Source organism: Meriones unguiculatus, chromosome 17 (assembly GCF_030254825.1).
Source record: "Meriones unguiculatus strain TT.TT164.6M chromosome 17, Bangor_MerUng_6.1, whole genome shotgun sequence".
Taxonomy (NCBI): Eukaryota; Metazoa; Chordata; class Mammalia; order Rodentia; family Muridae; genus Meriones; species Meriones unguiculatus.
In genome coordinates this window covers 76,542,573-76,566,838 of record NC_083364.1, presented here as the reverse complement: position 1 = coordinate 76,566,838, position 24,266 = coordinate 76,542,573, and the positions used below count along the sequence as shown (strand labels likewise).

The window sequence follows — 24,266 nt, the reverse complement described above, 5'->3', positions numbered from 1 at the left end:
TCTGGTCTTGTCAAGTTAATTTGAGAAGTTCTGATGTGGGTAATGCACCTTTCCCAATCACTGCTATTGACCTGTGTGCCATCAGCATTTGACAGTTGATGTATCTTTCTTAATTCCTTTAGACCACCATTTTCATTCCAACTACCTCCCCTCTGTCATCCTTAAACCCCTCTTTGCTCATGTGTTGTATTATATTAGAAGTCATCCATACTGTTTCTGACATGAACTCAATGGTGGGCTCGTTGACCTCCTCCCACCCCGAGGGAGGAGCAGCCCTGCTAGGCCACAGAAGAGGACTTTGCAGCCAGGCCTGAAGATACCTGATAATCCAAGGTCAAATGAAAGGGGAGGAGGTCCTCCCCAATCAATGGACTTGGAAATGGGCAGGGAGGAGTTGAGGGAGAAAGGGTGGAGTTGGAAGGGAATGAGGGAGCAGGATACAACAGAGATGCAATCTTAACAAACTGTAACTAAATAAAAAAATAAAAAATGAAGTCATCTATAAATGCAGGCCCTCTCTTTATTCCCTATTTCCTCTCACAAGCAAATATTGGCAGTGACTGACACAGACTCTGAAGGTAAACCACTGTGTCATTATATTCCTCACATTAATACCAAACTACAGATCGCTTCTACTAACCCAGTTATCTACCCAGTTTTACTTATTGACTAGCCTTCCTATATACAGAATCACCGCAATGAATATTATCTTGTTAGGATGTCAGCATATAACCCATCACTGCAGCCTGGCAATTTCTCCCTTTAAGTATTTCCAGAAATTCATAGAAGTTCCTGAGCCTCCTTCTGCTCATTTTAGTTCAGGGCCCTTGGATTGCATCATGGACAACAACAGTTGCTTCCTGTCTTTCCTCTCTGGTTTGGCTAGCCGCCTTCTCCCTGAAAAGATACTGTTGGCTTTCATTGCAGAATCTTTTTACTACCAACTGCAGCTATTAGAACAAAAGAAAATAACAACTTTACCATGGACTTTTGTATACACAGTCTAAACCGTATTTATCTACTACACTACATGGATATATCACATTTATGTTGGGATTCAGACCCCGTGGTGCCTGTCAACATTCCAAGCAGTCCCGGCCTCAGGTTCTCCTAGAATCTCTCAGCTTCTAGCTATTACAGGGCCTGGCTGGCATAACCTGCTCTTTATCTGAACTTCCAAGTCCAGGGGCTGGGCTTTCTGTCCCGCAGAGGCTCTGCCCTTTATAATCAAGACATTTGCACTCTCTCACACTCTGCTTTCCTTAACCTTCTCTCTCTCTGCATGATGACTTCCCTGGCCTTGTTCCTTGGGACCAGTGAACCCATTCAAAAGCTGTCCCCAATAAACCTGTCTTTATACGTTAATTTGGCTTGAATCAGTTAGTTCTTAAATATTTGAAAAAGTGTCTACTTATTCTTCTATTTTCGTTACCCCTTTCAAAGTCTCTAAACAGCAGAAAATCAGAAAAATTATATCACTATAGCACTTCTAGTTCAACAATTAGTTTTGAAGATATGAGTGAATTTGTGAAGAAATATTCAAATAATGCAACAGGGAAATTCTACCATGTTTACTATATCACCTAAGAAAATATCAACCAAGAAAGACAGAAAGTATACCTCATGTGTTGGAAAATCACTACTTACACTCTTGGAGAATGTTTTTGAAGGAAGAGTCTATTTCTAATTTGTTTACTTGTTAGTACCAGATGGAGGTCAGCTGGAGCCATATGTATGATCTTTGGAAGGTGACAGAATAAAGCATACAGCTTTACCCCTCCTTCCAAAAATAGTGTGATTTTATTTAAGTTACAAAAGAAACACCATAATCAAGAAAATTTGAATACTATTACCTAACCTCAGTAATATAAAAACATATTATGTGACATCAACACCTTAGAAGAAACTAAATACATATTTTATTACTCTGTCCTTAGGTTTAAGATGCTGTATTAGTCCACATGAGTGAATTCTTTCCCAGGCCCGTCTGAGGGGGCTTCAAATCAAGAAGGAAGAGACTGAGCATGCCTAGTTGCATCCCTTTCTTAGCTCTCCCTGCACTCTGCTCCTGAATAAAAATGATCATAAGAGACTTCTCTTGGGTTATTAGTTGGGAAGGGTTATTAGTTCTCCAGTACTTTTGTTAGTTGACTTTGTAACTCAATACTCAGTTACACCACTGACCATTCTGCTAAGATGTATTAGCCAAACTGATTTCCTTTAGTAATTTATGCTTAGGCCTCTGAATCTGCAGATTTCCCCTTCTTGGATTCAACCAACTGTAACTCAAAAATATTTGAAAAATATATCTATGGTGAATAACTATAAACATATTTGACACTATACTATGCAAATAAGCAAAATTAAACACCGCTTGCTGAGCATCCCCATGGTATTAGCTATTATAAATAATTTGGATTGATTTAAAGCATGTGGTCATATGTGTTTGGATTACATATAAATACTACACTATAAAGACCTCGACAATCCTACAGGACTTCACCTATTTAAATGTCTGTGGATATTGAAGAGTCACTTTCCTCTGGTTTGTTGGTGCACTTTATTTTAATTAAATTTTTATATTTTTACATTAATTACATTTTATTTGCTTTGTATCCCAGCTGTAACTCCCTCTCTCATTTCCTCCCAATCCTACTCTTTCTCCCTCATCTCCTTCAATGCACCTCTCCAAGTCCACTGATAGGGGAGGTCCTCCTCTCCTTCCTTCTGACTCTAGTTTATCAGGTCTCATCAGGACAGGCTGCAATGTTGGCTTACTTCCACCCTTTATATTTTCAGACATGTAAAATCTCACGTACCTCCCCCATACCAGTATAATATAAATAGCACAGTAGTAACTAAAATGACCTAATCATTGCAAAGCAGATTAAACCTTTGATGAGGGTATTGCTTAGATAAAATATTCAATATAGTCTTTCACAGTTCATAAGACAAACAGCAAAAGAGCCACTTGACTGTGACAGTGTTTGTACCTACTGCCTTTGAGAATCAGGCTTGGTTCTAAAGAAACAACATAAAATAGGCACAATACCACAGAAGTCATACAAAATGGAATACAGACTGGAGTCTGATTTGTCTGGCATCTATTAGGCTTTCAGTGAAAATAACATATGAAATCGACAGGGATTAGCACAGTGTTGTTTTCCAGGATACTTTCATTTTTATAAAGCACAATAAAAGTTTCATGAGAAGACTAAAGGTGAATTATGGTTGTACAAAACGTATCATATATATATATGCATATATATCATAAGGTAATGGAGAATATACAAGCATTGTGCAATATAAAAGAATTCAGTAACTCATTAAGTATTTGGCCAATGAATGTAATCTTAACTATGGCATAGTCATGATCTGCTGCTTGTTCTGTAGCAGTTTATGTTGAAAATGAGAATAGAGTGAATGAAGAAAAAAGTGTTTTTAAGTTAATAGAGGTGGCTGTGCATAGTGGCACACACATTTAATCCCAGCATTCCTGAGGCCCAGGCAGGCACATCTCTGTGAGTTTTAGCCATCCTGATCTACAGAGGGAGTTCCAGGACAGCCAGGGCTGTGATACCAAGTAACCCTGTCTCCAAAGGGGGAAAAAAAAGACAAAAGAATGAAGAAGGAAAGAAAGAAAGAAAGAAAGAAAGAAAGAAAGAAAGAAAGAAAGAAAGAAAGAAAGAAAGGAAAGAATAGAAAATAGAAGCATTGGTAAAAATGCCATGATATTTACAGTGACTGTTTAAGTTATTTTATGCAAGTGTGCACTATTTTTGAAGCACGAAATGGGCATATTCTGTGCTATCATGTTAGAACTTACATGAACCACAGGAAAAGTCACGCTGGTGATAGTCAATGAATAGTGACTTCTGTGTTTCTGCCCGATGTGGTATTGGTGGAGGTGTTGCCCACTTATGAGGATTAAATTCCACTACATTTTATAATTAACCATTAATTAATAAGTGTGAGTTCTTAAAGCAAGGAAAAAAAAAAACTATTGGTAACAGATTTTCTCTTCTCCTTCAAAAAAAAAATATATATATATCCTCACTATTTCCTTTGCAGCATTGACCCTTAAAGTCACACATCACATTTTATGGTTTATTTATAGTAATGACATTTAAATGCCAGCTTTTTAGCCTGCTAGTAATATTTATGAAAGGCTATATATTCAAGTATAAAGAACTTTACTGGGTTATACAGGAAAAACCTTTTCTTACAAGAATAAATTCTATTTCTTTTTTTGTTCAGTGGAAAATTGTCATGCAGTGTATCACATTGTAAAATAAAAATGTACGCTCACAATAGGGTTCATGGGCTATGATAGTCCTGATTTTTTTTTTTCTCCTAAAACCTATTCACTATGAAAACTATATAGAAAACTATGAATAAAAAAGTAACTTAAATATCTAACTTAAAGCCAGCACAGTTTACCTAGATTCCTTTCCCTCACTTCTGTTTATTAAAAAAAAGTTTTCTGCCTCATAATGTGAGATGTTTGGATCTAGGCTGCTGTTACACTCCCTGTTAACAATAGTGGTACTATTCCATGTTGTGTTTAGATCTCTCTTCACTCAGTAGTGGCAATGGTGATAGATTTATTTTCAGATACTGTCCCAAGGATTTATCTAGACAAAGTACTTTCAAATAAAAATGAGAAAAAGAAGTGAGGTAAAAACAAAATTTCCCCAACCCAGAAACTTATTCAGAGATCAGTGTTCAGATTTGTACCTTTTGACAGCTCTATTTTTATAAACTTCTTAGTTACAGAGAAAGAAAAAAAAAATGGTTCCTGAAATGTCTGGAAGAGTCACAACAAATGATAATAGAATCCTATTTCAAAGCAATTAAAAAACACATGGCTTGTTTGCCAAAAATGTAAAACTTGGTTACATGTGAAAAGTACATTTTACAACCCAGGGATTCAGTAGGCAAACTGAGCACAGACGAAGCTGTGATGTTATTTTTTATGATCTCCCTGAGGACAGACGCTCTAATTTCCTTACTGTATGCTTATAGATACTGTCTCATTATTTGTCCACAGCAGATGCTTACTAAATATTTGGTCAAGCAAATGAGCAACCAGATTTATAATCTTGAGTGGCAGTGTAAAGGGGACTAAAGAATGATGAGTTACAAGTTTTTCTCAAGGTTATGTATGTTGATATAATTTGTAAAGATACACATTTACACACACACACAAGCAAATAATTTCTAGAGTAATTGCCTTATTATCTTCAAAATCAAAATAACTTGCAGAATGGTCCATTCTTTAGTATTGACCTACCTGCTCCTCATGAACTTCCTCAGGTTCAGTGATTCTGTCTTTTCTCTTTTTTTAATGGTGTCTACAATTCCTAGCTCTTCTATAACTGCTCCTTAGATAACACTTTTTCAATATTTTCTTTTTGATCTATGCCCCACTTTCTCTACCATTATGAGGAGTACACTTAATAATTGTCATCATTCTTATTCCTGGTATACACACCAAATTGATGTTATCAGAAAATTTTACTATAAGTTTTACCCTTTATTTCTAAGTGTATTATAGATTCTTAATTATATTGCATACCTAATATAATATACTCTGTTTAAATATGTGTTTTCTCTAATATCATTAACATGCAGTATTGATTCACCTAGTTGTTTATACTATTTTAAATACACCCCACTTCTTTCTTTTATTTGAACAAACTTGTGATTCAATTGAGTTTATGCATTTCTGGTGCCTATAACATGCCAGAAACACTTTAGATAAATACCGTCTTTAAAGTAGGAGAATCGATTATGTTCAGCAGAAAGGATCAAAATGTGACAGTGTTATAGGATGATTGTCATCGCACTGAACTTTGGCCACCACTGCCAATTTTTTCATCAGTTTTGTATTTACGGGTTGTGACTTCCTTTCAAAAATTGAGATACTGAAGTCACTACCCTAGAGTAGCCAATGGTAACTTTTAGGCTTGGATATGAAGTGTCCCACTAAATGGTCACATATGCAGGAATTCGTCCGCAACTGGCAGGTTTACTCATTGAGAAGTGGTATGGATTTTAAACATGCTGCAGAGCTGGAGAGATGGCTCAGAGGTTAAGAACGCTTGCTGTTCTTCCAAAGGTCCTGAGTTCAATTCCCAGCAACCACATGGTGGCTCATAACCACCTATAGTAAGATCTGGTGTGCAGGCAGAATGTTGTATAAGTAATAAATAAACCTTAAAAAAAAAAATGCTGCATCCGTCTGTGGAATCATTGAGAAATGGTAAGAGGTAGGCCTCAGTAAGAAATATGTCATTGCGGCTGTACTTTTGCACATCATCTTGTCCCTGGGTGATGTCTGTCCCTGTCCTTGCTGTCCACCAGGAAGTGAGCATCTCATGCCTACTGTGCCCTTCTGCGATGGTGCTCAGCTTTAGGACATACCCAGAAACAGCAGAGACCGGTGAATATTGACAAAATTTATGACCCAAGACAAACCTTTCTTCCTTTAAGTGTCTTCCTGAGATACATGCTTGCAAGGTTTGAAAACTAAGTAATACTGTGAAGACTAGAACAAACCCAATTTGCCTTTGGCAAACAGATATACACACCCTCTGAACGACCTTGCTCTCTAAACATGTGCTTTCTGCAGATAGAGCTCTGTTTTCTTCTGTCCTTCATATTTTTTTATTTTTTTGTATTTTTTTATTTTCTTCAATCCTTCAAATGCATCTTAGAAAATATTTCTGATATCCTCCTACAGATTTTAAATTGTCACTGTTCTCAGGACCTGATGCTAAATCCACTTGTAAATATGTTTCGCATTGTTTCGTAGAAATGACGCCCCCCCCCCCCAGGGTCACAGCTCTCTTTCTCAATGATAGTATTTCACCTTGTGGATGCCCCTTTAGGAATCTCCTATCCACTAAAGAAAACAATAACAGGAAAAACAACAGTGAAAATAACAATAACAGCTAACAATTATACACTGCTAATTAAGTGTTAGGCACAATTCCAACCACAGAATCCTCGGCCTTGCTCTCTTTCTATTCATAAGATTACACATTTTCTTCTTCCGGCAATGATAACAATCATAAAAGTGGAAACTGAGGGAGTACTTTCTTCTTGTGCTGGATTTTATTCTCTTGCCAGGGTAATACAATGCTGTCCTTTAGGCATGTTGAAAATTTTGATAGTGTGTTTTATTTCCATTATTAACTTGAAAAATGCTGATTTTGTCTTAGCAAACTAAAATGTTTCTTAGACAAATCAACATAGTAGGAATTTTCATCACTTCCAGTGCTTCTTAAAATTACAGTGAAATAGAATTACCTGGAATGGTTGCTGAAGTTACATCGGGAAATTAGTTTTGACTTAGTTAAAAAGAGAGGACCACTGAATTTTCACTTTAAAAAGTTCTCAGAAAGTTTTTGCTAAAAATCACATCTATGATGACACCTTATTTAATTCATAATCATTGATTGACTAATGCTATCTTACAATTTTCTCCACAAGCTGCTACTCTTACTCATTGAGGAGAGAATAATATTCCACTGTTGATAGCTGTTCAAATAGTAGGAACAGATCCAAAGTCACCTAGTTTGGTAGGGAGGCCTTGACAATGAAGTTTTTATTTCAGATCTGGCTAGGAAACTTTATCTTTAGTTGTAAAACTCCATATGTGTTCATCATTATACACATATCACAGCAATGCACAAAGCCAAGCCTCTGATGGCTTGTTCCTATTTTTCTTAATTAAAAAATAATATTTCTTTAATTCTTGGTAGGTCGATAGGAGAACAGCATAATTATGTTTAGTTTTTCTCATGTTAACAGAAGTGATTTTCTGGAAACTATCACTCTGTGAAGCTCCCCCTAGTGTCCTTAACTTGATATAAAGAATGACTCACAGATTTCTTTCCTGAAGTGGATGCATTCAGTAATGAATTAGAGATATCTCAGAAGGAGAAAAGTAGTTCTTAGTAGAAATGTTTTAAAAGATGGATTCAATACACTCATACCCTCATTTCAAAAGCATGGTTTCATTTGACGCCTTAATCATGTTTACAACAATATTTGCTTTACAATAATCAAGGAATTTTCCAATAGACTGAATATTATGTGTTTTAGTCATTCTGATCCTTAGTTTTACCAATTGGACAGCACCTAGAATAATCTGGCAAGAGATTGTCAGTGGGAAACCTTGATACATTTTGCTACATTTCTCAGTCTACATTTTGCTGGCCTTTGGGCATGTCTGAGGTAGACTGTCTTAATCAAGTTAATAGATATATTTGGTCAGTTTGGTATCAATGTTATTGTGGATGGCAACATACCCTAGACATAGGTGGTAGTTCTGACCTGTATGACAGTGAATACACTAAACTGAACACAGGCAAGCAGGCAAGCAAGCAGGCAAGCAAGCAAGCAAGCACGCAAGCAAGCAAGCAAGCAGGCAGGCAGGCAAGCAAGCAAGCAAGCAAGCAAGCAAGCAGGCAGGCAGGCAGGCAAGCAAGCAAGCAGGCAGGCAAGCAAGCAAGCAAGCAAGCAGGCAAGCAAGCAAGCAAGCAAGCAGGCAAGCAAGCAAGCAAGCAAGCAGGCAAGCAAGCAAGCAAGCAAGCAAGCAAGCAAGCAGGCAAGCAAGCAAGCAGACAAGCAAGCAAGCAGGCAAGCAAGCAAGCAAGCAGGCAAGCAAGCAAGCAAGCAGGCAAGCAAGCAAGCAAGCAGGCAAGCAAGCAAGCAAGCAGGCAAGCACGCAAGCAAGCAAGCAAGCAAGCAGGCAAGCAAGCAAGCAGGCAGGCAGGCAAGCAAGCAAGCAAGCAAGCAAGCAAGCAAGCAGGCAAGCAAGCAAGCAGGCAGGCAAGCAAGCAAGCAAGCAAGCAAGCAAGCAAGCAGGCAGGCAGGCAAGCAAGCAAGCAGGCAGGCAAGCAAGCAAGCAAGCAAGCAAGCAAGCAAGCAAGCAAGCAGGCAAGCAAGCAGGCAAGCAAGCAAGCAAGCAAGCAAGGAAGCAAGCAAGCAAGCACGCAAGCAAGCAAGCAAGCAAGCAGGCAAGCAAGCAGGCAAGCAAGCAAGCAAGCAAGCAAGCAAGCAAGCAGGCAAGCAGGCAAGCAGGCAAGCAAGCAAGCAGGCAGGCAAGCAAGCAAGCAAGCAAGCAAGCAAGCAAGCAAGCAAGCAAGCAAGCAGTATGTATTCATGAATGTCTGCTCTTGACAGTGGCTGTGACACAGCAGCTGTTTGAGGTTCTGCTTTGATCTCCCGTAAGAGGGTCTGTAACTTGTAAATGTGTAGCAAAGCCTTTACTACCCTAAGTTAATTTTTGACTGGGTGTTTCATCACAGCAATAGAGATGAAGTAGGAGAGCCATTAGCATGCTTTTAATTCACAAGATTAGCTTCAAGAGCTGTGATTTTGATGTAGCAATGATAACTTCTGTGACAATTAGAATCCATTCATGCCTTCTATGCTAGGAGGTTAGCCTAGTCTTCTAAGTTTTCACCCAACTCTTCCAGAGTAGTGGGGTCTAGAAGAAATGTAATTACTTGAAATAGAAGTTTCCAGTATCTACCCCTGGCTTGTGACTATTATCTTACATAAAATAATATTAGCTCACCCAGTGATTGTTTCCTCTTACTGCTAAAGTGAAAGAAAAATGCAGGCATTTATTATGGACAGCCAGCAGATCATGTAAACTAAGAAGCACAATTGCTAAGAATGATATTCACAGGTACAAAGAAATATTCATGATTTTTAGTGTCTTTGACAAATTCATAGTGGCCAAGACTGGTGAGGACAACCGACCTTGATATCTCAGTGTTTGATGAAGGCTTACAAATCCACTACTGTGAATTCACACAGTTGTGTGAGTCAACATTTTATCTCTGTGAATTGAAATCTTCTTCCTTTTATGTAGTAACTGACAAAATTGTTCCTTCTTTTCCCTTTAAATAATGCCTCTGGAACTAGTGGTGTCCTTCTGATGGGAGAAATGCATGAGAAAATCACACCCTATTGTAAGCTTGTGTCAGATTCCCAGATAAATGATACAAAAAATGTGATATAAGATATTGTGATGTTTTTGGTTCTTGTAGAGCTCCTATCCCTTCCATATCATACTAACTCCCCTTCTTTCATATGATTCCCTGCACTCTGCCAAAGGTTTGGTTATGAGTCTTAGTGTCTGCTTTGAAACACTGCTAGGTAGAGTTTTTCAGATGCCTTCTGCGGTAGACTCCTGTCATATGTTCAATGCACATCCCATTTGTCTTTCTAAATGAGGATTGATCATCTTCGCCCGTGTCTGCTTTCTTGATTATCTTCTTTAGGTGTGTAGATTTCATTATGTTTATCATATCTTGTAGGTCTATATAAGCGAGTATATACCATGTTTGTCTTTCTCCTTCTGGGATACTTCATTCAGAATGATCTTTTCTAGATCCCACCATTTGCCTGCAAATTTCATGATTTCCTCGTTTTTGATTGTTGAGTAGATTCCATTGTATAAAAATAGCACAATTTCTGTATCCATTCCTCCATTGATGGACATCTGGGTTGTTTCCAGGTTCTGGCTATTACAAATAAAGCTGCTATAAACATGGTTGAACAAATGTCCTTGTTGTGTACTTGAGCAAAATATATCCGGGCACAGGGTCTTTTCTGAGACTGACACTCAACCAAGGACCATCTATGGATATAACCTAGAATTTCTGCTAGGATGTGGCCCGTGGTAGCTCAGTAACCAAGTAGTTTTCCAAAGTAAGGGGAACAAGGACTATTTCTAACAGGATCTCAAGGGCAGGCTCTTTGACCTCCCCACCCCTACAGGGGAGGAGCAGTCCTGTTAGGCCACAGAGGAGGACTTTGCAGCCAGCCCTGAAGATACCTGATAAAACAGGGTCAAATGAAAAGGGAAGAAGTCCTCCCCTATCAGTGGACTTGGAAAAGGGCAGGGAGGAGAGCAGGGAGGGAGTGTGGGGTTGGGGAGGGAATGAGGGAGTGGGATACAGCTGGGACACAGAGTTAACAAAATGTAACTAATAAGAAAAATAAAATTTAAAAAAAGAATAAAAAGAATAAATAAACATAGGAAGAAAAAAAAGATATTGAGATGAAGATAATCAAAATTAATCTGAAAATCCAGTTGATGTGTAAATGGAAAAGATCTTTATGAGTATTTTCTAGAGAATTTATTTAACTTTTTAACTTACCTCTGTTTTATAACAACTGTATAAAATCATATTCTTCAATTCTGTGCTTTTCCTTGTGGTTGTTGATGCTTTCCCCACTTAACATAAGCTTCACAATTGTATACATTTTCCTTCATGTTCGAATTTACTTCACTTTATTTAATGTATGTGCTGTCTTATAATAGCTTCCCATTGAATGAAATGTTTTCTAAAAAATGTCATTGAGACTTTCAAAGGATATGATACTATTTTCCAAATCAAACGTTAAAGTATATACTCTTGTCTTTCTTCAACTATAATGCAGTGTACAGGTAACACAATGTGCAGCAGCCATTCCATTCCCCACCCCTCCCACTGTGCAGCACAGTATCACCTAATGTGCGTCATACCCGCCGATGACTGACTGGAGATGACCGACTTGATTTCCATCGCAGAACTATGAAATGGTTATGTAAGGTGTATGATTCAGTTGTGTGCAAAAGTCAATATATGTGTCTATAAAATTGTGGATGAATACTGGATACAAATCAAGCACTCTTCTAACATTTACCGATTGTTGCCAATTGACACAATGAGACACAGTCACAGATTTTTGTCATTCTCTTCTTTAGACCTTAAATCAATTTCTATCTGCATCACTCATTCTGAAACATTAGACAAGCTTACAACAGAATGTTACTTTGCCATGCATTGCTACATGAAAGTACTTGCAGCAAGTTTCTAATGAGCATAAAGTGTGGCCATGTCTAAGACAAGATTCTAATAAATTCACATTTAATGAATTTGTCTCTGGATTTCAAATCTAGTTTCCTAAATATGATTCAGGATTTTAATTTTCTCATAAACATAGCTATTTTACTTTTTTAAAAAATATTTATTTAGGAGGGAGGGGCTTATGGGGAGATACAAAATGAATAAAATGTAATTAACAAAAGTTAAATAAAAAATTAAAAAAATACATTTATTTATTTATTATGTATACAATGTTCTGTCTGCATGTACACCTGAGTCACAGGGCACTGGGTGGAGACAGAAGGCTCTCTGCTTAACTAGTGCCCCCATACACATTTTCAAACCAACTCTAGTTTGTTTGTTTTTTTTGTTTTGTTTTGTTTTTTTGTTGTTGTTGTTTTGTTTTGTTTTGACTATTCCCCACCCCCCCCAAGATCAAATGGAAATGGTTGTAGAGCTCCAGGGAATCTAGATGCGCCAGCTTCTGCTGAGCCTGGGCTAATGAGCAAGCATGGAAAGGCATTATCCTAGCTGGTCTTCACAGAAAGAAGAGACTATGGCATCCAGCATTAACTGGCTGTCTGGACTGAATGTTGTGCTTGTGATGGCATAAGGCAGCCTGGACTTAAAAGAAGAGATCATGTCATTCGACTATCCCTGGTTCAAGATATCAAGTATGGACCCCAGTTCCTTGCAGATGATGACCTCAAGACTACTGCAGCTGGAAACGCAGGAAATCTAAGTTGCTACATCTATACAGGGTGAAAACTCTAGATGCCATCAGGCCTCTGAGATAAGCATTTCATGCTGAAGGCTGGCACCCCTGTTCTTTATTTGGTAAGAATTTTCACTTCTGCTTTCTAGATCTGCAAAACACTAGCACTCCAGTCAAGGGTGTTGGCAAGGCCCTTGTTGATACTCTCCGGGGGGATGTGAGACAGCTATGGGACAGGGATCTTTGGGAAGAGTGAGTACTTGAGGGATCAGGAGGTCTTAGGTGAACTGGCCACTATGAGCAAAGCACAAATTGGAATCTCTCAGAGGCACCAGTCTGCAGCCAGAGGCCTAATCGAGTGCATGAGATGTCACCAGCAACCATCCGGGTCACTTACCTCTCCTCCAGTCAGAAGAGCAAACATCCTAAGTGCTTCCTCGAACTGAAGAGGTTTTAGGACAAGTTTTAGGACACACCGGAGAGTACTCTTTGATAGAGCTACACAGATGCCAGCTGTGTGGCATTCAGGATACCTGGTTCAGCAGACTCGGAGTTTATTTGCCAAAGGTTCTATTGAGTCCAGAGTTCTCACAGAGCTGTGTCTGAGAGGTCATTCCCAACCCTTTCATTGATGGCTAAGACCTCATTATCTCCCAATAGCACTTGTTTTTTCTTTTTCTGGACTTGAATTCAGAAGTCATTCTTAATGTGTGTGTCAAAGCTTCCTTGAAAGTCTTCACTTGTTTTTGGCTCTAATCCACCTACTCTCTTCAAGGTTGTTTAGTCCCAAAGGTGAGGTGTCTTCTAAGTCTACCCCACTGCACTCAACTGGATAGGAATATCTGGGTTTAGAGCACCTCAGATTTGATTGGAGGGAGTTCTTGAGGAAAGGACAGTGAGTAAGTGGTGGAATATCCTCTGGAATTTTGATGCTCATTCAAACCAGTATTGATACATGAGCAAGATCTTTCCCAACCTTCACCCAATACCTTCAGGACAAGTCCAAATGAGTGTTCTGGCACGTGGCATTACCTGAGCTGTGACGGTGAGACACAGCATGAAGGAGTGGTTTCCTCTGATGTCGGTGTATTAGTCTCAGTTTACAAATTATTTAATAAAATTAACTATCAAAAACATGAAAAAATTAAATAAAAAATTTGTCTGAAAAATGTATGCTAATAATATTTTTAAAAGTAATTGAACTTGAAATTGGTCTCCCAACCATATTGATTTGTAATCCTTGAGCCTGAGCACTCTTTGTTGATATGAAATGCTGACATTTGGTATAGGTGCAGATTTTGACAAGACTAATAATACTATTTATACATGTAATTATTTAAATTACCCATGCTGCCTCAGTTTAATTGTGTTCTCTAAATTGGCATGCATAATTTATAACATCAAGGCTGTCAACCATCAATCTACATTTTAGGCAGCAGCACATCAATCAAATGACAGGGTAAAGTGTTTGAGTGACTTTAGAAAAGAACTTCAACTTTGGAAGTTTGCATTGTCTCTATGAACTCACACCATTTCTGTTTTTTATTATATCTGCTTTCATATCTTTTGAAATTTTATATTCATGATAATAAAGAAATATTCCTGTAGGAAGAATAAACATATGTCATTTTTAGCAGTGTGGATAATCCACCACATCAGAAATAGTGTAGCATAGCTTTTCAAAATGCCATTTTAAGTACTTAAAAACTAAAACTTCCGGCACATATTCTATTTAAATTTATTTTATCAAATTATTATATAATTATATTCTGGTACTATGCTATCAAGCATATTGGAAGATCAAGTAACAAACAGAATTACAAAATGATGATGAAAACTCTATGTTGAGATGCCTTCAACATTTGCAGTATGATAGAATATCATCATTGATGACTAAAGCTCTCTTCTTCATTGCCTACTTTTAGAGAAGTTATTGAAAAGGAAAATTCTTTCCCATCTGAAACTATAATAGTTTCACATATTGTGAAATTTTCTAAGGGAGAGTGTCATTTTGCTGAAGAATAGAACCAATAAAAATGAGAACATTTGTTTTTTGAAAATGGACACAAGAAAAGCTGTGAAAGTGCCTGTGTACACTGAATGATTCTTTCATTACTTTTCTCATATTGAGTTAGAATATGCATTACAAAATGAAAGGCAAAACAAATCATGAAAACTTCTGGAAGCTCCTGAGTTCCGTTTGCACACATTCCTGTCCTGCAGGCCCAGGTAGAAGATAACTGCTAGATAATAAACCTTGATGTCAATGAGTGTAGTCTCTTGAACTTGAGAATCAGACTCTACCTCTTTTATGACAGATATAATATCAACATTAATCACTTTTTTCAGAATACCTTGGTCAACATAAGAGAGGAAAAGAAAGTTCTAAAACAAACAATCATGAAAAGAAATGTTTAAGAACTGAAATTAGATATGATTTCAATATTATTTATTTTCTCAACTCTTTTAAAAATCTATGTGAAAAATCTACATTGACATATTCTGGACATTAAAAATAAACTTGATGTTATTTGAACAATAGAGCACAAACATAGGCTATAATATTGAAGTGTCATGACACAGGGCATGAGTAACCTCTAAGTTTAGAGCTCTGATTGTGTTTATACATGAAAGGTACAGAGGTCTCTAACAGTTACAGATACTGTGAATATTTTTAAAGAAGAATGATATTTAATTGAAGATTAAAATCAGTGAAAATGAGAACATTTATGTTTTTAGAAAACGAAAACAAAAAGCTGTGAAAGTGCTTGTGTATGCTAAATTATGTTTTCATCAATTTTCTTGTATTAAAGTATGCTTTAGAAAATGAATAACACACATACCCCTCAAATATTGAAAATAATTATAGAACTCTCCAGTTCTGAGCTGTTTTTCCAACACAGATAATTTTTAATTTTGAACATTTTGTCATGTGGCTTAAGATATATTTCCAAGGAGAATGACCTTGACATAACCAAGACCAACTCTAGCTAACAAAGAGTCAGATACAAAAAAAGGTCAGAATAGATTAAGAGGGCCAGATACGTATATTTCTTACCCAATTAATATTGAACATTTGAAAAGGTATTAATATGATTTATCCATTAAATATTTTCATATAACTGGCATTAAAATATAAACATTTTCTGTCCTGTTCTCTGTCTTCTCCTTCTTCTGATGCAGAGGACCTAAAACCCTGGCTCAAATGTAGCTGATAGGCTCAGTATCCAAGTGGGGTCCCTAGGAAGTAAAGCATTGGCTTTCTCTGGCATGAAATCAATGGCAGGCTTTCTGAGCACTTCCCACTTCCTGGCAACCCTGGCCAGGCCTCAGAGGAGGACAATGCAGCCTGTCCTGATGAGACCTGATAGGCTAGGGTCAGAGAAAAGGGGAGGAGGCTGTCTCCTATCAGTGGACTAGGGGAGGGGCATGAGAGGAGAAGAGAGAGGGAGGGTGATATTGGGAGGAGATGAGGGAGGGGGCCACAGCAGGGATACAAATTGAATAAATTGTAACAAATGATAATTTAAAAATTAATAAATATGTAAACATGTTATAACATATCAAATATCAACATTTTTCTCTATCAGTTTCCTATCAGAGCACAACAAATTATCAGATAGTTAACATTTTCAAGTGCATGCTTTGATGACTCCAGGCCTGTAAGTCAGAAGTTGCAGGACAAGTTCATAGGGCTCTCTGCTTAGCAGTCTCTCTCTGGATGTTCTTGCTTTAGAGGTTTACTGTAGGTGTTCTTGGAAGAAATTCACTTCCACAAACATGCTGAATATTGACAGAGTTCATTCCTTACAGACAAGGAGCAGTGCTTTCATTGTGGTTATCAATCTAATGTAAGGTAAAACAAACGTGAATTCTTTTTATACACTCACAGTTATTCCATCAGTAAATATGTGTAGAATTGAATGGGGCCACCAGTCATTGTAGCTAACTTTGAGATGTATTACTGAACATAGGATGAACTCTGATTGGAAAAGGTCTATCTTACAAAATATCATAATCAAGGATAAGAACCAGCAGGAAACTGAACTAATAAAAACCACTGGCCTCATTCCAGGTGACATTTATTATAAAACTAGTGGGTACCATTCTTTCAAGTTGGTGTTGAAGTGGAATATAATAATGCAACTGATGCCATTTTATAAAACAAAACCAACGATTTTCTAAAAGTTTCTCATCCAAGTGAATTATCTTTTATTTGTGTGAGTGTGGCATTAAGGATGCTTGAATCCCAGCTCTTTCTAAAGTTTTAATCATTGATAGATCATTGAGACTAACTAATGATCTGGAAAAAGATGTTGGGGTATTCCAACCATGCCTGAAAAATGAGACCATCAGCTCAGAGCCAAAGGCAGTTAAGAAAAAGCAGCATTTAAGTTTCCGGGTCCTGTTGGAATCTCCAAGAAATTGGAAGGTGATTTTTATATGCTTAATACTCAGGTCAAAATTCAATGTCTTGTTAACCACCTTAAAATAGATGATCAGAACATGAAAATTACATATGGCCTAGACTAATGATTATCATCTTAGCTGATAGTTTTCAGAAATTAACCAATTGCATTGATTTTCTAAAATAAAATAGTTAGCTGGCAATTGTGGTGAATTCATTAATTTTATCATCTCTCTTCTTTCATTGAGAATATTGAAGGAAATTCCATGCCTTAAAGAAGTCAATATAACTTAGAGAAGTTAAAATTGGGTTTAAACTTGTCTTCTTGAAACTATCCTTGTATTGCTGGCAGCAAAATGCTTGCTTTTATTATTTTCAGATGATTTATTGGATGTTTTTAATAAGTTCTGAAAACAAGTATATATTAGCAATTATAGTACCTGCTTCAAAAGTATAAAAATATGAGAATTGGGAATCTAAGATTCAACCACCTAATTCTTTAATAAAAAGGTTACTTAGAAAGTGAAGGAAACATTCCTAGAAAAACTGTTACAAAGCAGAATGGTGTTGCAATGAACATACAGTAAACATTCGTCAGATTTCTTACAGTGAAGCAATTGCTTAGTTTATCCTATAGCTATCATTTAGGGAACATGAAAAAAACATTCAAAGCAACTATATTTAGCAATTAATGTTCTAATTCTCAAAAGGATAGTCTAGTCTTCTAAGAAACAGTCTCCTAAGGCTGCAGACTTTGTTGAAGCAGAGATGGATTATAATATAATTTTTCTCTGCTCCTGTCTTGATTTTTTTTGAACAAAAACAAAAGTCTATGAATCCGGTTTGTGCATATGGTCAAAGTTTAAGAGATTCTCTATATTGAAGAAACTCACCAACATTCTTTCTTATCAGCAATGAAATGGAAAGTGAAAAAAAAATGGGGAGAATGATAACTTAAATGGCATTAAAAATATTGCTTTGCTACATTTCTGTTTTTAAAAGTATATTTAAACCAGAGGAAGAAAGTAGTAAACTTAAAATGCAAAATTCAAGCTCCCAAAAGTCTAAAGCCGTATGAGAGATATAAGAAGGTTTAAATTGAGAATTAAAACCAGGGAATATTTGTTTTACTCAAACAGTTTTAAAGTTTGTACAAATGGCCTTTAAAAGGTTAAATATGCATGAAGTCTGTGAAACAACTGGGATTTGTGTTTATTCCTAGAGTATATCCCAAATTATGTTATTATTTACAATGTTCCAGACTCCTAAAAATTCAAAGCACAAAGCACATTTGGACTCTAGCTCTTTGAAAAAGGAAATCTCATCATGAACTAATATATATAATACAATTCCTCAAGGGCTTTATCTAAAATAGTATCCATTACCTTCCTGAGTACTTCTTATACTTATTTGTTTTTATTCATAATTATTATTGGTTTTAGTTGAGTGGCTCTTTCTGACTATCGCTTTATAGCCATTAGCATGTAAAGATGACAGCAGTATTTTTAGCAAAGAATTTGGAGCTGGTTGGATAGATTAAAAAATACGATGTATTCCTTCCATGTATGTGGACCTATCTGCATTGCCCCCGTGGCACGCCTGGGTTGGCTACCCAGAGGCTATTTAAGCTGTGGGCTGGCTTTCCCCGGGGTCCGAGGATTGTTCAATATTCCTGAATAAACTGCATTGAAAAAAAAAATACGATGTATTCTAAACAAATAAAAGCTCTGCTTTGAACTATGCAATCCTAATTTACTCTTAAAATAAGCACCCTAGATTACATGTGTACCAGAGTAATTTTTTATGGAAAATTATAATCACTATAGGCTTAACATTTATATTTTCTCCAAATTCATATTTTGAAACCTAAATTCCTCCTAAAGTATTTGAAGATTGTACTTTGGGAGGAAATGAGGAAATGAAGATGGAGATCTCATGAATGAGATGCTTGCCTTCATAAAATAAGACATGAGTGAGAACGCAATAAGGAAGCAGCTACCCTCAAATTCAAGTGTCTTCACCAGACCCTGAACTCATAGGTACCAGAATCTTAGACTGTCCAGCATCTACAGTGATGATCAAATTTTGTTGTTTAAATTTCATTTGAACTACAATGTCTGAAAAACAAAAAAATATAACATATCTGGAAAATATATTAATACATTTCTATATAATACAGGAAATAACTTACGCAGTTACAGACACTAGAAAAATATTTTGGATTTATAAAAAATGCAAATGGATGTTTCAAATAATTTATATTATTATATATTATTTTGTGTATATACAATATTTTCATGCGGTGTTGGAGTTTTATAATTTATATAATGACAATATCTTTTTAATGATATTTATTCCTACTGGGCAAATAGCAATAACAGACACAGTCTTACAAAGGAAGCATGGAAAGAGAAAGAAAACTGTATTAATAATTTCAACAAATTGTTTAAAATCATCAGTATTCACAGATCATGTTCATATGCTTAGAATTTTGGCTTAAAAATCACGTATCATATATATGTAAATTAATTCTACCATTTTATAATGTTAAAAATTTCCAAACGTGAATCAAAGCAGAGCTTTCTTACAGTTTTAGGAACCATTGCATAACTAACAGTTTCTTTGCAAACTGTGCACTCCAAATTCGGCCAATCTGCACCAAACGAGTTCAGCATCTCAGTCCTCTACCCTAGGCATGTCTCTGTCCTCTGTTGCCCATTAATCTCTGAATGTTTAACACAGCACATGGCAGAGATACTGTGTTCTGCAATTCTGAGGCAGCTCTGGCTTGTAATGAAGACCAACATGGTATCTGTTGTCAAAACAAAACAAAACAAAACAACAACAACAAAAAACAAAGCTTCCATGTAATTCCAAAACACAAACTCTGAAGATGTGCGTGTGTGTGTGCACACATATGTATATATTTATGTATACACTAGAATCATGAAAAACCACCTTTATGTTTAATTGATTTTTCAGTTGTGAGGTCTTAACATGCCAGTGAAGGTATCACATGATCAGTGATCTTGTGCAAACAGTTTAAAGGAGGTGTAAGGTTTGACCAGCACTGAGTAATTGTAATGAGGCAGCATCACCAGAAACTCTGGGAGTAAGTATGTTATGAAAAAAACTGAAGTAATTGTGAAGATCACCTTCTTGGCCAACCTGGAAAGACATCATGATGTCAACCAGATCATCCTTGAGCTGTCAGGTGAAAGATGTTAGTAACAGATGAACAACTGCTCATATTTACTGACTAGAAGAAGGTGAGCAAAGTCCTCACTTCAAGCTTTGGCCTCATTGTTAAATACAGGTAAACATCAAAAGCTGAGAAAACACAGATGGTCCTCAAAACCAGTGCTTCCCTTGCTCACACAGAGTGCACTGAGTGAGGAAAATCAGAGAAGTAACAAAATGCAATCAGAATACCTTCTTATTTTATATTTTCCTTCATTACATAGATCACAGAATCCCTAGCTCTCCTAGATTAAGTATTCTGTTTCCAAAAGAGAAACATAATCAACTTACCCATTCACTGAGATGCTCCTTTAGTAAGATTTCATGGGAGATGTTAGCTTTTACACCTGTGTTAAAATGCCAAACACTGTATAGCAGATCTCAGCTCACAGCTTGATTGACAGGGCAATCCATAAGATTTGTTTTAATTACATATATAGTATTAAAGGATTTTTTGGTTAATTTGGCACTGATTTAATATCTATTAGAGGTGACTATAGTTAAAAGTAATGCATTATAGGTTTCAAAATAGCAAGTGGAAAGAACTTTAATTGTTCTCAAAAAGTAATGATAAATTATTAAAGCAGTATTTTAATCACATCAATTTGATCATTACATACTGTATAAAGAACTGAAACAGCATAGTGCACCCTATAAGTGTGTGTGTAATATATATATATATATATATATTCCAAGTATATATATATATATATATACTTCCATGTAATTCCAAAACACAAACTCTGAAGATGTGCATGTGTGTGTGTGCACGCACATCTAGGTATATATTTATGTATACACTAGAATCATGAAAAACAAGATTTGTGTTTAATTGATTTTTCAGTTGTGAGGTCTTAACATGCCAGTGAATATGTCATACTTTACTCCACCAGTGTTCAGAGTCAGCTTGATGTCTCCCACTGCTTCATGACATGTAAAATATTTGTGATGAGAAAATAATCATGATATTTAATTAAAAAATAATCTTCTTCCTTGACACACTGACAGGCTCAATTGTCAATTCCAATCTCTCTCAGTAAGACTGAAAATCTACTCTCTTAACTGCTTTTTGTTTTCCATCTCTTCCCTGCTCCATCAAGCTCTTTAGGAGTAATAGTGATTGGATGTTTTCTTTACATTACACTTCATTTGCATGCACACATCGCCTCTTGTCTATGCATGTATATGTGTGTGCAAGTATGTGTACAATGATAACAAATGTATAGAGTAGTTTATGAATATTCTGGTCTTTTGTCTAACGCTGTGCTCAATTCACACTGAGATTCACTCTGTACTAAAATTTGGATGTATTATCGTAGATGTTCTTTAATAGACATTAACAAATCCTTGCTTCTCAAAGGCAGACTAAAGTCAAATTGAGAACCTTGAAATTTGCATATGAGCATGAATTCAAGGAGCCTATTTAACATCTACACCCCATTTACCATGTAGTAAAATCATAGGACTTCTGTCCCTTCTTGTCATCATGTATCTAAATCCCTTTGTCTCGGGCTATTACCTCTTCTTGAAATGTATGATCTATAGAAATAACAGCAAGTTCTACTGTAGTAAGGCCATTCATACCGCCAAAGGAGCTAAAAAAAGAATTTGTGAATACAGATACAAAATGAGAGAATGCGATTCTCATAACACTTGTTACTACTATCAGTCACTTACGCCAGATACTTCCTTGTGCTAAACACAAGACAAGACCTTGCTCTGTGTAAAGAATTTTTTATTATTATTCTTATGAAATATGGACATCCAGATCAAACTATCCTGTTTGCCCACTCTCCTATGGAAGTCAGGCATATTTATTAGCTACCACACAGCTTTTCAAGCTGGCATTTGGATCATTTCAATAACTAATGTTTGTTTTATCAACAATGGTTTAATTTGACGTGCTGCATAATGCATGTGCAATAACAGTGCCATGTTTGATGGATAAATGCCGAGGAAAAAATTTAAATTGGCTAATAAATAAAATTGAATTTTGAGACCCCATTTATTTTAAGGAAACTTGTCATGGGTTATTAACTATACTAAGTAATGTCTTGTTTATGCCTGTGCATAAATAATTGGAAACAAATCAGGGTGACACATTTAGGACTATCATACATCCCTTTCTGGAGGATGTAAGTGAAAACTAGCCTCCTTAGCTTCTATATGACAAACCTGGAATTTTTCTGAAAAAAAAAAAAAAAATTCAGGTTGAGAATAGAACCAAAATTCAATTAAGCTTCCATATAGAGAAAAACTATATATGTACTTAAACATTTGGGGTATCTACCAAGCTAAAATTCTGACTACACATTGATAGTTGTTTGATATCTTTGTATATTAAAATTACAATTATGATGCCAATGTTTTGTTTCTCTTTACATTTTAAGTCAATTTGATGGTTCCATTCTTATTGTTGATATCTTTTCTTTGCTTCCTTGTTTGTATTTACTTCAGTAATATTTGCTTGAATTTTTAAATTCCCACATGTTTGTCTTTAGATGGAAAGGCAAGACTGAGATATTTGGCTCTAGCACAGAGTTCCCACCATCAGTTCATATCATTTGGGCAGAGCTTGGATATCTGGTATCAAATGATTTCATGCTAAGAACTGTTTTCTTCACAGTTTTCTTAGTTCATCTTCTCAATACTTCTCAAATGAAGTTCTGTTAAAGAGGTATCACCATGGCAACCTTTATTCTCTTGGGGCTTATGTACGGGCACATCACGAGTGACAGTATTGAAAAAATATGAATCAAGTATGAACCCAAAGTATGAACCAAGCATGGTGTTGCAAGTCTTTGATTCCAGCTCTCAGAGAGGCAGAGGCAGGAGCATCACTGTGAGTTCCAGGCCAGCACGGTGTACAAAGGAAGTCCAGGATTGCCAAGGCGACACAAAAACCCTGTCTCAGAAAAAAATAAAAGAAACAGAGATAAAGAAAGAGAGAGAGAGAAGGAGAAAGAAGGAACCAAAGAAAGAAAGAAAGGAAAGAAAGAAAGAAAGAAAGAAAGAAAGAAAGGAAGGAAGGAAGGAAGGAAGGAAGGAAGGAAGGAAGGAAAGAAGAAAAGGTGGAGTATATGGCCATCCCAAGAATATACAAACTGATGTTCTTCAAAGCTTATCTAGATCTGAGAAAGAGCTGAAAACTGCTGTTTGGAATAGATGAAACTTAATAAGCCTTTCAAGTAAGTGTGGCCACTTGATTTAACCTAGTTAATATCCTTTTTAAATTATTTATTGTTTAATTAATCACCATTTATTCACTTTGTATTCCAGCTGTAGCTCCCTCCCTCGCCTCCTCCCAATCCCACCCTCCCTCTCTACTCCCCTCCCATGCCCCTCCTCTAGTCCACTGATAGGGGAAGTCCTCCTCCCCTTCCATCTGACCCTAGCCTGTCAGGTCTCATCAGGACTGGCTACATTTTCTTGCTCTGTGGTGGGGAAGACTTCACTCCCCTCAGAGGGAGGTGATCAAAGAGCAGGCCAGTCAGTTCATGTCAGAGACAGTCCCTGTTTCCATTACTAGGGAACCCACTTGGACACTGAGCTGCCATTGGCTACATTTGTGCAGGGGTTCTAGGTTATCTCCATGCATGGTCCTTGGTTAGAGAATCAGTCTCAGAAAAAATAAAACCTGGGCCCAGATCATTTTTTTTTCCTCTCCTTATGGAGTTCCTGTCACTTCCCAGTCTTTCTATCTATCCCTTCTTTCATAAAATTCCCTGCATTCTGCCCAAAGTTTGGCTATGAATCTCAGCCTCTACTTTGATAGAGTCTTTCAGAGTCCCTCTGTGCTAGCTTTCTGTCCTGTTCCCTGTTTTCTCCCTCTCCCAATGTCCTCATTCAGAAAGAATTCTACTTTTATTTAGTGAGTCAGCCACAACCATAGGTCAAACATAACCCAAACAAGTGAAGCAAACAGAGGTCAATCATTTAAATCATAAATGGAATGTTAAAGGATGCTGAGTCTGTCTAATATTAACACTGATGACAAAGATGGCAA

At 36.6% G+C, this 24,266-nt stretch overlaps 1 protein-coding gene and 1 pseudogene across 18 annotated transcripts in view; both read left to right on the top strand.

Annotated features, from left to right (window-relative positions):
* The window catches only part of Robo2 (roundabout guidance receptor 2), a 1,624,501-nt gene that overhangs the window by 666,610 nt on the left and 933,625 nt on the right, over nt 1-24,266 (top strand). The gene's annotated exons all lie outside the window — the stretch shown is intronic.
* On the top strand, nt 12,454-13,105 carry LOC110566653 (protein C1orf43 homolog; annotated as a pseudogene).